Below are 15,175 nucleotides of genomic sequence, written 5' to 3'. Positions count from 1 at the left end.
TCACGTGGACACGCTCCACTTTCTATTCCCAGAGAGCCATGATTTCTCAGAGGATGTGAGTCCTCTGAGGACTTTGCTGCTATTTTTGGAGAAGCGATTTGGGAACACACACACATTAATTTTCATAAAGAGGTAAATAAATGCTTAAGTGCTATTTTTATGGGCTGCTCTCCTGCTTTGACATTTTGGAGGCTACTTATTTAAATATTTATTTTGCCATTTTTTGTATCAAGTTGAACAAACTATAATAGATATGAGTTAATTTACTTTATTTCTTATCTTAATAGTCATCCCAACAGAACCAGTGCTCAGTGGAGCTGTTTCAGTAACATTTTCAGAGGATGTGAAGCTTTCTAGACTTCAAGAGCTGTCATATCAAGGTTCATCAAGTTCATGAAAACCCGGACAGAAAAGAAATGCAGGAGTTATGGAAATCTGTTGGCCTGTGTCCAGGATAAACTATATAAACCAAACGATGAGGCATGAAAGCAAACTGAGACAACGGCTCAGCAGGCTCTTCTTCTTCATTTGTTTAAAAGGTTCCAGTTTGTATATGACAGAAGAATGAGGCTGGCAGCCAACAGCCACAAACACAACAGAGAATTACAGTTTATCTTCATTATTTCCAATTTAATGTGACATTTAACGCCACTCGTCATGACCTTTTCTCTGTTGGTCATCAGGCATTGTTATTGTCATGAAACCTGTCAATCAGATTGTAGCTTTTAGGTTAAAAGGGCACATTTCTGACCATATTCTAATTGTTTGACCATAGGAAAGAAGAGGAAAGAGGAAACACTTATTCATCCAACGTCAGACTGTTGCACAGAGCGGTCTCCTGTGTGAATACACTGAAGCAGGGTCGTGTACAGTGAATTTTTTTAACCAAAAAATAATAAAAAAAGCACTTTAAGATTTGCAATCACAATCACATGGCTAGCATGCTAATCTGCTAGCATGTACCACTGACTGTTGGAGCTATTATGTAATCTCATACACCTGTATATCTGATGAGATTATTTTACAGATTTCCATTCTAAAATGTTAAAGTGGTCACAGTTCAGAAGGATTAATTGCATGTTTAAGAATCTGAGGGAGCATTTTGTGTTTTAGTAAAAACAGTCATTGGAAGGTAATACAGAATACTGACGGGATCCTTTTCAATAGAATTTAAGTTTGCTTGAATATTCATGTAGCGTATAATGTAATGTGTTCAGTTTGTCACTTTCATATTCATTGATTTTATGTTTGAGAAGTGGGCAGAGATTTTTACATTTGAATCATGGACATAAACTTTGTTTAAACTAATAAATGCAAAAGAACAGAGCTGCGCCAGTTTAATTAAGCCTTAGAGCATTTCCCTTAGAGATTATTTATTAATTTCCTAGCTAGCAAGAAGGCCAACAACTAGTCTCCTCTAAAAAGCCCTTAAAGCTGCAAAGGTTCCTCTTAAATTTGCCCTTAAATTAACTTCACTGTCACATAGAGGAGAAATACTGCTCATTTCTTCTGAGTGCAACTTTCTTTTTACCCATTTATTCTTTGTCTGCTTGTTCATTTCACACTTAGCTTCAGTGAAGGTTTCAAACCCAAGAGGTTTCACTGTTACATCAAAAGCCACAGGTCTTATAGATTTCCCTGCAGTTCAGTGGGACCTGGATTATCTTTGAAAAACTACAGGCAGGAGTTTCAAGTGAACTTCTGTCAGTTTGACGGAGGCTCAGCCATTGAATGTACCTTTAAAAGTAGGAAAAGTAACAGAGCATTTAATAGAAAAGTTAACTACTTTTGGTTCAAACTTTTATAGCCCTTCACCCACTTCTTCTCTTCTTTAAAGCTCTGTCATAGTCACACAGGAGGTTTTTTTTGCTGAGGCGCTGTTGCCTTGACCTCCACCAGTGGTTTCTGTAGTGCTGCTAATAGACAAAACCATTCTCCCTCTGTTGACTGATTTGGAAGGGCATCAGCTAAAAGCCTTAGATGTAGAAAAGCAGTGAAGATTTGTCGAGGCCACGCCGCGACATTTAGCAGGTGACATGGAAGCAGGACCTGCTGATGGGGCCGACCGCTTAAAACCACTTCAGAGACAAAGAGATGAGCAGAACAGATAAGGACATGAAGCTCCCTAAAAGGCTGCGGAGAACCTGTCATCCAGAGATACTGATGAAAGCTGAATAATGAAATCTATGTAAACAGGCTGTAGAGGATTCTCCATGTCATTTATAAGCCGGCAGTAGACGAGTGTGTCAGAGAACCAGAAGTGGTTCAGTAGATCACAAGTGCAGTCCTGTAAATAGGTGGGAGGCGGAGCTGCTAAAGACGCAGAAGAAAATAGACCCTGTTTATAATTTGATGAAAGTTTCCTCTTTGCTGGTGTTACTCTATATTTTCCCTGTTGATTTGTGCCACAGTGAAGAGAAAAACTGCATCACTTCCTGTGATGAAGATTTGACCAATGAATGTCCTGTATTGGGAAACAAGATGACTCTATGTAAGGCAAATGTATTTTTATAGCACATCATCATACACAGAGGTCGGAAGATTAAATGAAGGCAGTGCAGAAAAGAGCAGGCTTTAGCTTCTTTTTAAAGCCAGTTATGTTTTGTAGTGTCCTAAGTTCCATATGTTATGTGACTTCCTGAGTTTTGTACATTCAGTTAGGGGCCCTAGGTCAAAAGGACATGGGAGATGAGTGCTTCTTTGTCTTAGGAAATGAGGTCCATTTAGATACGGACCACATATCTTGTCTCAGCTTCATGACACCAACCTATATAAGTGGGTAGTTAGAGCTGTTATTCAGAGGAGATTCATATTGGCTTCGACTCCTCTCTCAGGCAACCCAGGGTGCTTGATTTGATGCTGGACTTCTTTGTAACAAACCTCTTTATATACAAGCAAGACTGTATCAGCGGAGTTTCCTTCATCATCATCACATCATCGCTGTTTAAGAAACAACAGTTTCATCACTTGCTACTTCTGGAGCTGCTGCTCAAAAATGAAGCTTATACAAGAGATTCATGTCCACATAAAATGACTGAACTTGTGCAGCTGTCTGCTGTTGCTCAGGAGGATGTGCTGCTGTGGGAGTGACCTGTGGTCGTTATCATCACCGGACTAAATCACTCCCTGACCTGTATCTGAGGGCCTCTGGTGATGAGATGATTTAGTCCTTTTACACAGTGTGTCCAGGCTGATAACGTCTGGTTTGTGATGGATTGTATCCTGCTCAGGTGACAGCTGTGGAGTTTAGATGACAGGAAACTATCTGACAGGCCATGCAGTGACCTTATTTTGAGATTGACAACTTTACCTGACACCGTCTGAACTGCACCGATGCAGTAAACACCACCCATCTGATACTGAAGGCAGTGAAAAACAAACACCAAATATGGTCTGACCCTGGGCTCGGGCCGATGAAGGAAAGAGGCGGGAGAAACAGTAACTTCTGTCTCTCACAGGAAGAGTCCTTGACTTATGGTTATGGGCTGGATCGTTTCAGCCGAGGTTTTGGAGATACAGAGTATCCACTGCGTGAAGTGTATTGTTCACTGGATTAAAACGAGGCCACAGGTCACCTACAGCTGCATTAAAAAAAGAAAAAAGCACCAGATAGAGAAGAATGAAACTGTTAAGCTCATCCAGCTCATTCATGCGTCCAGCGAGGACTCCCGCCCCGCGGTGTCTCGTGGAGCGTATTCTGTGTTTCATGTTTTCGCATAAACAAGCGATGACTCACGGGGCAGTCTGAAGATGTGGGCTGTCAGCAGGTTTAGCATCAGGACCTAAATTCACCCCCCGGCCCTGCAAAGCCAGAACCCAGTGAATCAGATCAGTCAGGATTTACTCAGGGTCTCAGTTGTTTCTGTGGAAAGTTTTAATAACATTTGACTCATGTGACTGAGATAATGTCTTAAAACCACAGGTTATTTTACCTTCTACAGCAAACCATGCTCTTACTTCATGCAGGATTTGGTTTCTCTGAGTGTTTACCTGAAATCTGCTATATCATTATTGGATCACTCAGAAAACCTCAGCCAATCAGGAGAGGCTCAGAGCCTTTAGAAGCACTGGAATTGTATATCCATTAGAGTGAATAAAACGTCAGCATCATTTCTGGCCAAAGTTATATCCTTTTTGTGGGATTACAGTGCAAATCAATATCCATCAAAATCAAACAGTATCACCATGAATCAATAACACAACTCACAAAGACTAATGCAGACTCAAAGTTCAGTGTTTAAAACTGTACACTATGCATGATGTGTAAAATGTGTATGATTTATAATTATACAATGGTGTATTTTATTCTATCTCATGAGATTTTGTTCATGTAAAAATGAGAAACTCTGACACTCATTTGTGTGTGGAAAATTTTCAAATTCTACATAGACTATAGAGACTGACTTTTGACAGCAAAAGTTAATCAAAAAGTTCATCTTCAGCCAGAGACATACTACAAAAACATGAAAACAGCATGTGTTTTGATCACATCAGTTTTCTGGGACATGGAACTATTTTATCTCAGTGGAAGACAAGTCAACAGCTTGACACAGTGATTAAAGGGGCTGTAGGACATAAGCAGCACTGCAGCTAAAGACACATGTTAAAACATTAGTCCAGGTTTTCCTGTTTAACATCTGCATTTACTGTCTGAATAGTTCATCACCTCAAAACCTTTATCTGAGGAAAGAAAGTCTGAACCCAGTTCCCTGATTCCCCGCTGACGCGCTGTCTCTTTAAATCTGGATGTTTAGTTGAGTTTACATTTTGCGACGTTGGGCCCCTTCTTGTTTTCTTTATGGCAACCTTGAGGCTGACGGATGGCTCTGTGTGTGTGTGTGTGTGTGTGTGTGTGTGTGTGTGTGTGTGTGTGTGTGTGTGTGTAGAGAGCGGAGCTGTGGGCCGGTCAGAGGTCACATATTTCTCAGACACACTGTCCTCATTAATAAACAGTGTGTGTGTGTTTATCTGTGCACGCATGAGCCAAAGTACGTGTGCATTTGTATTGCAAGTATGTGTGTATGTGTGTGCGCGTGTGTGTGTTTCTCAGCACATGCGTCAGCGCTGCCTCTGTGGCCTTCTGCAGAAACACAGACTGTCACACTGAGGACAACTCACACTGTTTTCATGGTAATCACCTCCTTACTTTAAAAACATGCACATGTTTGGACGTCGATACCTGCGAGGACTCTCGCTGTGATAAAGCATTCTTACCCAGTGGCTCCCAACAAGAAGTGAAGGAACTCCAGATGAATGTGGGACAGGAAAAACAAACTGAGAATCACTGAGATCATTTTGGATTTGGATTCCAATCGGACAAGGAGCTCAGTTCAACTGGTCACAATTAATGTCGCCAGGAAGACGATAATACTGTCAGGTTGGGAAGAGCTGCCGTTATTAAGCTTCTAAACCTAAGATTAAAACCTAAAAGCAAATCTCAACCCTCAAACAGTCAGTTGAAGGTGTAAGAAAATGACCAATCTCCAGCTTTAGATTTCACAAAGATAGAAATACAAGAGCACAGATACCCAGACTGACACCAACACACATTAATTTGATTCGTTTGTCTGTGAGGTGGAAATGCTTCTGAAATGTACACCACCGGATGCTTCAAAGAATATTCATTTGGTTCGTTTTTTATTGTTTCTAAAAACATTTTATTCACCTGACTGATTGCTGAGGATGCGGCAGCACAAGTGGCCACTTCACCGTCATTATCTAAATTAACTGACGTTATTTGGAGGTGAAGCTGAAAGCGAGCGCACCCTGAAATGTGTGTTATCCCAACATGTAAAAGCACAGTGTCGTTCAAATGTTGTGAGAACACCTTTACAATGAACACTTGAGGTAATAAGTGTGTTCAGATCCTGAGGTTGAGTTGGGGTTGTTGTGACTGTGCCTCCTCACTGTGATACATCACAGCTTTTATACTGACCCAGAAAACCTCATGTTCAACCTGTGCCAGTTGATTTGTGGTTTATTACTTCAGACTTATTGTATGTACAAAATTCTTGACGGCTACGTCCCCGCTGCTACATTTTCATTTTAAAACTCATCTGCCTCCCGTCCACACTACTGCAGGGTTTTGGAAACGCTCCTGACATCGTTTTAGTTTGAAAACTCCAGGGTTGTGCTGTCATCGCTCCCTGTTTGGGATCTCATCAGATAAACATCCCAACTACCAGCGGTGAAAGCAACATGGATGATGAATTACAAGTGTCGCTGGCCTTGTTGTCTTTGTCAGCAGCTGTTGTGCAGTGAAATTCTGCACATTAACGCAACAACTGCCTTTGCTGTTCCTCACTTGTAGTATGTTCTGCAACTGAGAGTAGACAATCTGCTTCCTGTTTGCACCGGCTCGCACATGCTCACTGTACACTGTTTTCAGGTGTGTTAGTGTGGACGCAGCCTGAAACTGCACGGTGTCTGCGCGTGTTAGTGAGACCGCAGCTCGTTTTTGCTCCAAGGCCTGTGCAACTACTACGCACAGTAAAAAAACCAAAAAACAAAACACTTTTTTGGTACGGGTGGGGACATTTTTCCTTAATTTGTTAGGAAACAGTAGGAGCTGAGAGGAAATGACGGGGGGGGGGGGCACATACATAAAAAAAGAAAAGTTCTCAGCTGCACTTGGACAAAGGTTTTCCAGCACATTTATTCTGTTGTGCAGTGTTCTCAGAAAAACCCTTTCCAGCAGCAGGGACAGGCAGCTGATAAACCCACTGAGCATGTCCAGCCTCTCAAGGGTTGTTGGAGACCAAACTAGAGCTAAAAAAGAGTAAATGGACACCAACACTGCTCCTGTGTGGTGATCGTGTTGCTCTGTGTCTGCTGGGCATGGAAGTACGCAGCTACTGGCTAAAACATTAGCCCTAAGAAATTTAAAAAGGGTGATAATATGTCAAATCTGTATGTCTTTTAGCTTGTTTCAAAGTCCATCTGTGTCCTAATGACCACAAAATCAATAACTGTAGCTTTAAATCTGATTAAACATCCCAAAACGTGTTTGACGCCAGAAAAATGTCTGTGCAAGAGGTGAAGCTGGGATGATGTTGACAGATGAGATGTTGGCCAGTAAATGATCGTCCTCCTCTTTTTTTAAAACCTTAATATCCTCTTTCTGGAGCAGTCACTTTAACACCACCACCACTTACAGGCACATTAGCAGAAGTGAAATTAGACTTTGAGACCAATGAGACTATGATGCATTTGCATTTTTAGTAAGAAGTTGGGGTTATAATGGGCATTAGAGGAACTTCATGGCCATTGCACACTGAATTGGAGATCCGTCAACACAACACAGGAAGTGGGAAAAGTAAGCTTGACTGATAAAGTGAGTTGGTGAGTTTACAGAATCAAACCAGTTTAGGATTAGTAAAAGAAGCTGTTATCCCACATGTACACCGGGCTTCAACTGAAAATCCCACAGATGGTTTCACCATCAATCCTCTTTCTTGTCTCCTTAAAAACTTGATGCCTCAGTGCATCATGGACGAAATGTTTTTCTGGATTGAAAAAGAGAAATGTTGGAAACTTTTGAGCTTCATTTTTCTTTGCATGTACTGTTTTCATTACATGCACTTTTTTGGCAGGTTGACAAAGCAGAAAATGGTCGTCTGCCAAACAACAGCCCATTATTGCATTAAGTTAAATGAGAGTGTACCAATAGAGAAGATGCTTGTAAAGTTGGCTGTAGCTGAACTGTGAGGCTGTGGATGTGCATGTTAATGCTCGTCTGGGGTTATACTGAGCCTATGTGCAAAAACCCAAATCAAAGCATTGAACAGGCACCGAATTCCAGTAACTACATGTAGTTTTGTTTAGGGTGGATTGTGATTGGTTCATTGCTGCAAGAAAAAGCAGGACATGTTTTTCAAGTGAAAGACGTTTGTCGAGGGAAAACTGTGCAATGTGCATCATTTACTGCATCTGTTAGTTTTAAATGAGAGTCAAAGACAGTTTAGGATAAGATCTCATAGCTTGTTGCATCAAGGTCGAGCATGTGTGGAGGTTTCTGCGATGCTCTACTGTACATTACACACCATCTCATAGCAGTAAATGCTGGAGTCAAAAGATATAAAACCATTCATCCATCGTAACAGACATCAGGTTACAGAAATATTTTATGTACAATGGATAAAGAATTTATGTCATAGCTTTAGAAATCAATGGTGTGGGCAGACCAGGTTAATTTAACATTAAATTTGACAGTTTTAATGATGTAAAAATCCTCTGGTATGATTATTTATGAATAGAGTATGAATATTTTGTTTAATGTGGGTTTTTGCATATAATGTGAAAAAGAATATTGAAAACTGGGCCTGGAAGCTCTGACCTCCCTCACTGAGAAGGTGGGGCTGTCTGTCTGAAAGCCCCATAATGAACAGGCCAATTAGACGGCTCACTTCCTGCTGCCTCCTAATGAAATGTGGTCATTTCACTTCTGTCCAAACAGCATTAGATGCAAGTAAGAAACCAGAAACACTTCAAACACCAAATTTAGCCCAGATTGAACTTGCAAATCAAAGCGTCTTAGGAGCTGTGTTAAACATTCGTATCTTTAGATATCTGTTGAACAAATGTCCCACTGTGGGCGTGAAAGTAATGACTCACCAATAAATCACGTCATTCACTGTATTATTGCCTTTTATCACTGCAGCACTTCTTTTAAATATTATATTTTTATTTTATTTATCAAATTTGCTTTTCCACACCTATGTAAAGCACTTTGAACTCCCTTGTGTCTGAATGGTACTATATAAATTAACTGGCCTGGCCATGTAGATATAGGTCCACCTGTTTTTACTCAAACTATGCAATGTAAAATATGCTCTGCTCAACACTGAATGACCTGGAGGAGCCAAAATAAAGAATATATGCATATGTGGCATTGCTATAGATAAAGATGACGCCTCGTGCACTCTGTGTAACCTCCAACCTGTTTGCCGTCACAGCCTGAACTTCCGCTCCATGTGGATAAGTTAGATATTTACCTGTGAAGTTCATGTTTGTTCTCCTGTGTCGCCTCGTCTTATCTTCTCTTTCTGCTGTATGGGTCAGTAACAGGTGGCAGAGCTGTGGCTGCAGTGCACACAGGACGCCGCTTCCTTCAGAAACAAGGGAAAGAGATGGAGCTTCATGTCGTTTTAAAGCTGTAATTACAAGTGTGTGTGATGCTTAGAGCCAACATGGGGGGGGGGGGTCGTGCTCCCCGACTTCAATTTCCTTGCTCACTATGTGCAGCTTCTCTTCTGTCCCACTGCTTTGAACAGATGTTGGAGGTGATTGGATTAGAAGTGTGCTTCTGTGTTTGTCTAAAAGGACTTAAAGTGTGAAGCTGATATGACCCAGAAAGACAGATTTGGGGACGACTTGTTGAGAAACGTCTGCCACAAATTGTTACTAAACGCCTCATCAGCCTTCTCAGCAGCTCGGGATGGCAAATATCCAGGAGCAGATGTTGAAGCAAGCCTGGACTAAATCTGCACTGGGAGTTGTTTTATACTTATTTTAAATCTGTCCAAGTGCAGTCAGAAACCTAGACCTGCATCATAGTTATAACCTGGATTCACACTTGAACTTCAATTTTTCCCAATCTGCTCATTCTCCTGAGGTTTTGAGTTCAGAAATGTTTCTAATATCTAAATCTGTCTTGATTTTGGACGTGAAGCTTCTCAGTGGCAGTATCTCAGTCTCTAAAGGTTTCTGGTTCTGCTGAAGTCCACTTGTTCTTTAACCTACATGAGTTTTATCCCAGTCCATGCTTTCACTTTAAACATGTATGTAACCAAACCACACAGGCATTCGCATTCATTAGTGTTTTACACTGAAAACACAAGGTTTGAGAGAACTAGGAAATATGATAAATGCCTGATGATCTTCAGTTGTGGACTGTTGGTTTGACAAAAGAAGCATTTGAAAATGTCACCTCGGGCTTTTTTCTGGACTAAAAATATGAAGTGGGGAACTTTTTGTAATCTAAAATGTCACTGAAGCATCATTTGGCAAAACAAGGACTTTAGATTTGTGGATTTTCATCTCTCACAAACAAGAATGAACCCATGCTGACACTGCACAGCTGCTGTGAAAAGAAGAAACAACAACCAGACCCCAAAATGCTTCCTGCATGCTGCGTGTACAGAGAAACCCAGGACAGCCTCTCCACACGCAGCTTTGATATATATATATATATTCATGCCAGCTTTGTTTAGGAGGATCTATTTCTACTCTCTGTAATCAGCATGACCTGGATCAGGTGTGAGGAGCTCAAACAAAAGCTCACACCTGAGCTCATGACTTGAAATCACAAACCTTCAGAGAACACAGGAGGAACCCTGTGAGGCTGATTATGGATCCTATACAAGCTTCTCTGTCACTGCCACATCCATCAGGAATGTGTTGAGCGTTTCAGGTTCAATGTTGGGTCGATTTGCAGTATTCATGCAATTCATAAAGAACTCAGAAGTCAATGTGTCACTGTGCATATTTCTGAAGACGTATTGAAGACGCCTGTCACCTCTGAGGCCCCCTCACAGCTCTCTCAACTGTTAAATCATTAAAGTCTTATCTAACATGGGCTGATGTTTGAACAAGGCAGACGGGGCAAATCAATGTGCATAATGTAACAATATACCCCCAAACATTGTGGATTGGTCAAGTGTTTTATAGATCTACAAGGTCCAGTTACCATTTAACTTTATTCACAGACTCATAGATATATTTAAAGCTCCACACAGTCTAAAGGCAGATGTCCATGTGTTTGTGATTATAAAGCAGGTCTAGGTTCTATATTAATACTGTGAAAGAATCAAAGCCTCAGTCCACAGAGAAATGCACACAGCCTGTATTCAGAAACTGAGCCTTAAAACCAGCCATCAGGACTTCTGGAACTTTGTGATGTCACAACAAAGCAGTCACCACCCTCAGCCACGCCCCAAGCCCCGCCCACCGTGACCCACCATCCAACCTTGCAGGATTTGGTTTCTCTGAGTGTTTATCTGAAATCTGCTATATTTTAGATCACTCAGCCAAAAGCCAGTCAGAAGAGAGACTCAGATCTTCTCTTCTGATTGGCTGAATGACCTGACCAAAGAGAAGCCTGAGAGAGGAGACGTAAAACTACACTGAGATGGTTTTTGGTTCTTAAAACCACAAATATATCTTCTGATGGAGACTTCAGATAAAAACACACAAATGGGACCTTTCATAGTTTTAACCATCAATTCTATTGGTTATAATAATTTGAACTTAACTTAACGAACGTAATAAAGAAAAAATATATATCATTCCTGTTTCCTCTGGACTTGTAGCATGGGAAGATAAAAAATGATCTTGCTCTGTGATTAAATGTATCTAAATCTCCATGTGACTTGAAAACATTTCAGCCAATACAACAGGAAAGTAGTAGTGTGTTGATTGGTCACAAGATTTCAGGTTCAGGTTTAACAGTGTACGGTTCAGGTCGTGTTCAGCTCGGTCACATCCAACCCCTCCAACAGGTTGTGACAGCCATTAGACTTCATTATATTTGCGTCATGTCCCAGATGACCTGCTGGGCGAGTCAGTTCATGCCCCTTCACACAGCTATTCACTGGGATACAGACCGAAGCTCGGTCCCTGCAGATCACGGAGCTCCCAGTACAGTTGTCATGAGGGCTGATCCACCTGAGGCTCTTCGCATGAACAGCTGATGAGTCTCAGGTTCAGTCATACCAATGGATGCCAGTGAATTCAGTTATTAGACTACTACATCAAGAAACAGGACGGACACATTAGCATTAATCCAGAAAGAAAAAACAAATCCGACAGAGCTCCTCTGAGGCTGGAGGCTCAGACAGGACTGTCTGGCTCAGGCTGCTGTTTTCAGCAGAGGCGGCAGGTTTGGGACCCTGTAAATACCAAACGGGCCTTGGGGTCCACTGGCAAGCCGCTGCTTTTGTCCCTGTTCTCCCTGAGTCTTTTATTGGTCTGAGGAAACAGAGCTGAGGCAGCGAATGCATCTGACAAGTCCAATCAGTCACATTAATCACAGCAATGGAATCCACTGTCTTTGCAAGTAACCGAAGAGAAGTGACCAGGTGTGTTTTCATGTGCAGGTGACATTCAGGCCCTTGATAGTCCACACTCTTATGCACATTAGGCTTTTTCTTATTGTTTGTCGTCTGCATTTGATTAAAAAAAATTAAAAACTACGTCATTTAGACAATACATCTCTCCTCTGAAAACTTTTATGATAATTATTAGCCTTTATTAAAACCTTTTTAAACCTCCCGTAGATATCTAACTGACACGGCTGTGGTTCCATCAGCTGCTGTTGACTGATAAACGTCTGTAACTGAGTGAACTGTGAGTGTTTCGCTGAAGCTTTGATAGCACCTGTTCCATCACTTAACAGAGCCCGAGAGTTTGACCTGGATATGTCAGACGACAACAAAATCTTTTCATCGTTTTAAAAGCGAAACAAGGCCAGAGGCTTCGCTCCGTTACACAATAAATCAGGATAGAGTGACAAACGTATCACAGGTTGGCGAGCAGAGACTTCAGCAGGAAGAAAAGGTTTTTACAGCAATCTGATGGTTTATTCGCTTTCTTTATTACCTCAACATGGAAAAACTTCAAAGCATTCAGACATAAAATTCAAACACTCTTCTTTTATTTCTTAAAAATTTACTTAAAATGCAGTTTTTACCCTTTAATCTACTGTTTCCTCAGTCATAAATGAACTTCCATGTCCATTCCAGTAGTTTCCATACAGAAATCTGCAGCCAAACAGTTTGTAATGTGTGTTACTTTCCATCCAGACAAACTTCAGCCAGCTTTGCAGACATGGAGGTCATGTGAGCGTCTAAGGAGAGGAGGACTTGAGACTGAAATGCCACCAAATCCACAGAGGTGGACGTAATCCCTTTCACTTCCCTGTTTTGTTTTGTCTGCCGGCGGTTTCCTCTGCAGCCGACAAAGCATCGGAGCGATTTTGCATTCGGTAATAAACGTCTGAGTAAGAAGCGACTCAAAGCTCCTTGCTGGCTTTTATTCCCGCCGAGTGCGTCCGCAGACTCGTAAGCAGCAGCTGAACACACAGCGGCTCTCTGTGGCCAATCAATAACCATTTCCATCCCTGGAGTTTTCTCAAGCTCTGTCAATTTGAGGATTGATCCTCTAAACACCAAATGAATGTGTGTGTTTATTCATGCCTGTGTTTAGTGCTTGTTCCAGTGCACATGGTTGTGTGTGTGTGTGTGTGTGTGTGTGTGTGTGTTCAGCCTGAGGCCAAAATAAGCAGTGGGCAGTCTCTGTGTACTCTGGGTAATTAGACTGCTCTCCAGAACAAAGTGATGACTTTGTTTAGATCGCTTCCTGCTTCAGTATAAAAAACACAACAACCGTCCAGATTCACGATTAAAAATTCAGCTTGATGAAATAAATAATCACTCAAAAATAAAACTTTGTGGTCAAAACAGGAAGCAGCTGTCAAAACATTTGACATTATAGTAGAAAAGCTAGATGTGCACTGAAAACAAGCTAAAGTTCTATATTTATATGAATAAAATCTGAGTTTTAAAACTAAAACGTAGCAGTGTGGACGTAGCCTCAGACGAGCAGTTGGTCAGTTTGTTTCAGTAAAGTATCTGATCAAGTATCTGGTCAATTGTCATGAAACCTGGGTTGGTCGCTGACTCCTGGGTTGGCGGTTCAAGATCATGATCTTGAAAATCCTGATCTGGATCCAAACTGGATTCTACTATTGTATGTGTAGTGATATTATTTAAGAAAAAGATTTTCCTGTTGAATGAATTTGGTGCAGTCTACTCATTTGCTAGTTCAAATTTAATTAATTAGCAGCCAAAGGAAAACAAGAGAGCTTGTTGCTTTTATCCAGCAGATTCCTGTAAAATCTGATCTTCAAGTCAAGAAACTTTTTAATTTTAATTTTTTTTTACCTGCTTCAAATTGGCTGACATTAACTCAGCCTCCTTTTGGTCCTTAAAACCTTCAGAGTGGAGAGGGATTGTACTCTGCAGAAAGGCTTCATGGGTAATGTAGTCTTACTTTTGAGGCAAAAATGTAAACTTCCAAGTTCCCTGATTCTCCTTACACACAGATGAAATCCGCCTCTCACAGCTGGAAGCTGCTGGAGACTCCGTGTTTGCTGTTGGACAGAAATAGCAGTGCTATCTTTGTGCCTGCTACTGTATCATGAATTTCACCAGCAGCTCTGTGTTTTTAGGCTGAAATGAAAGTGTAGAATATGTGGTGGGAACAGTGGAAGAAAATACTTTTGCATCATCTTTGGCTCTGATGTCGTAAGGCTTGCCAAAGTTTGGAGCGCTGCGTTTTAAAATAGCAAACTACTGTGGGAAAGTCAGACCAGCACAATGTGAGAATCTCGCCTCCCTAAACCTTGGTCATGGACTCCTGGATCTGTCACTTCAGCTACTTGAATGTCTCAAATCGGCCCCCTCTGACTGCGAGCTCCCAACTCCCAGCATCCTCTGCTCCACCCTGGTTCTTCCAACTCAGTGTAGAGAGCTGGTGTGGACGTTTTCATGTGTGTGTGTGTTTGTGTGTGCGATTGGGCCAGATTTTCTGCTCCAGTTTCCCTGCACTCGCCTGCTGCAGTTTGGAGAAACAGACTCGTTGTAAATCAGCCAGCTGAACGGCAGCGGGAGGAAGCGCTCAGGCCTGTGTTATGAATTATCGTGTCACACTCATGTTGGGAGCACACAGGCCAGATACTTCACCTGAACTACTCAACCACTCGATTCCTTCACACCTCACCGCTCTTATATATTATTATTATCACATCCATTTATTTAGACTCACTTTACAGAAGGACAGGTCAGTGTGAGGTGCAGTAACTGTGAGCTGCTTCCTGAAGTCTCACAGTGCGGTTGCCTTGTTTGGTCAAATCAAGAAAATTCAAGAAAACTCAGTGATCATACAGTATCTGGCAACCTGAGCTATGAAGCCCAGCTGCTGCAAAGAAGTGCTGGGTGGATGGATAAGCTGTTGATCAAGAAATAGTTCCAAACTACAACCACCTGAGTGTCATCTACCATTAACATCAGCTTCACAGGTGTTGGTAGGTGTATTTTTTAACTTTCGACAGAGCTAGGCTAACTGACATACCCCATGCCTCCAGTCTTTATGCTAAGCTAGGCTAACCACAACTTCA

At 41.5% G+C, this 15,175-nt stretch overlaps 1 protein-coding gene across 1 annotated transcript in view; it reads left to right on the top strand.

Moving 5' to 3' along the window:
- basp1 (brain abundant, membrane attached signal protein 1) overlaps positions 1 to 15,175 on the top strand; it is a 47,677-nt gene that overhangs the window by 20,826 nt on the left and 11,676 nt on the right. The window lies entirely within an intron of this gene.

This window comes from Trachinotus anak, unplaced genomic scaffold (genome assembly GCF_046630095.1).
Source record: "Trachinotus anak isolate AG129_WGS33_773 ecotype Australia unplaced genomic scaffold, CSIRO_AGI_Tana_v1 ptg000012l, whole genome shotgun sequence".
NCBI classification, from domain to species: domain Eukaryota; kingdom Metazoa; phylum Chordata; class Actinopteri; order Carangiformes; family Carangidae; genus Trachinotus; species Trachinotus anak.
The sequence above is the reverse complement of the archived record's forward strand: the minus strand, read 5'-3'. Positions and strand labels throughout refer to the sequence as shown.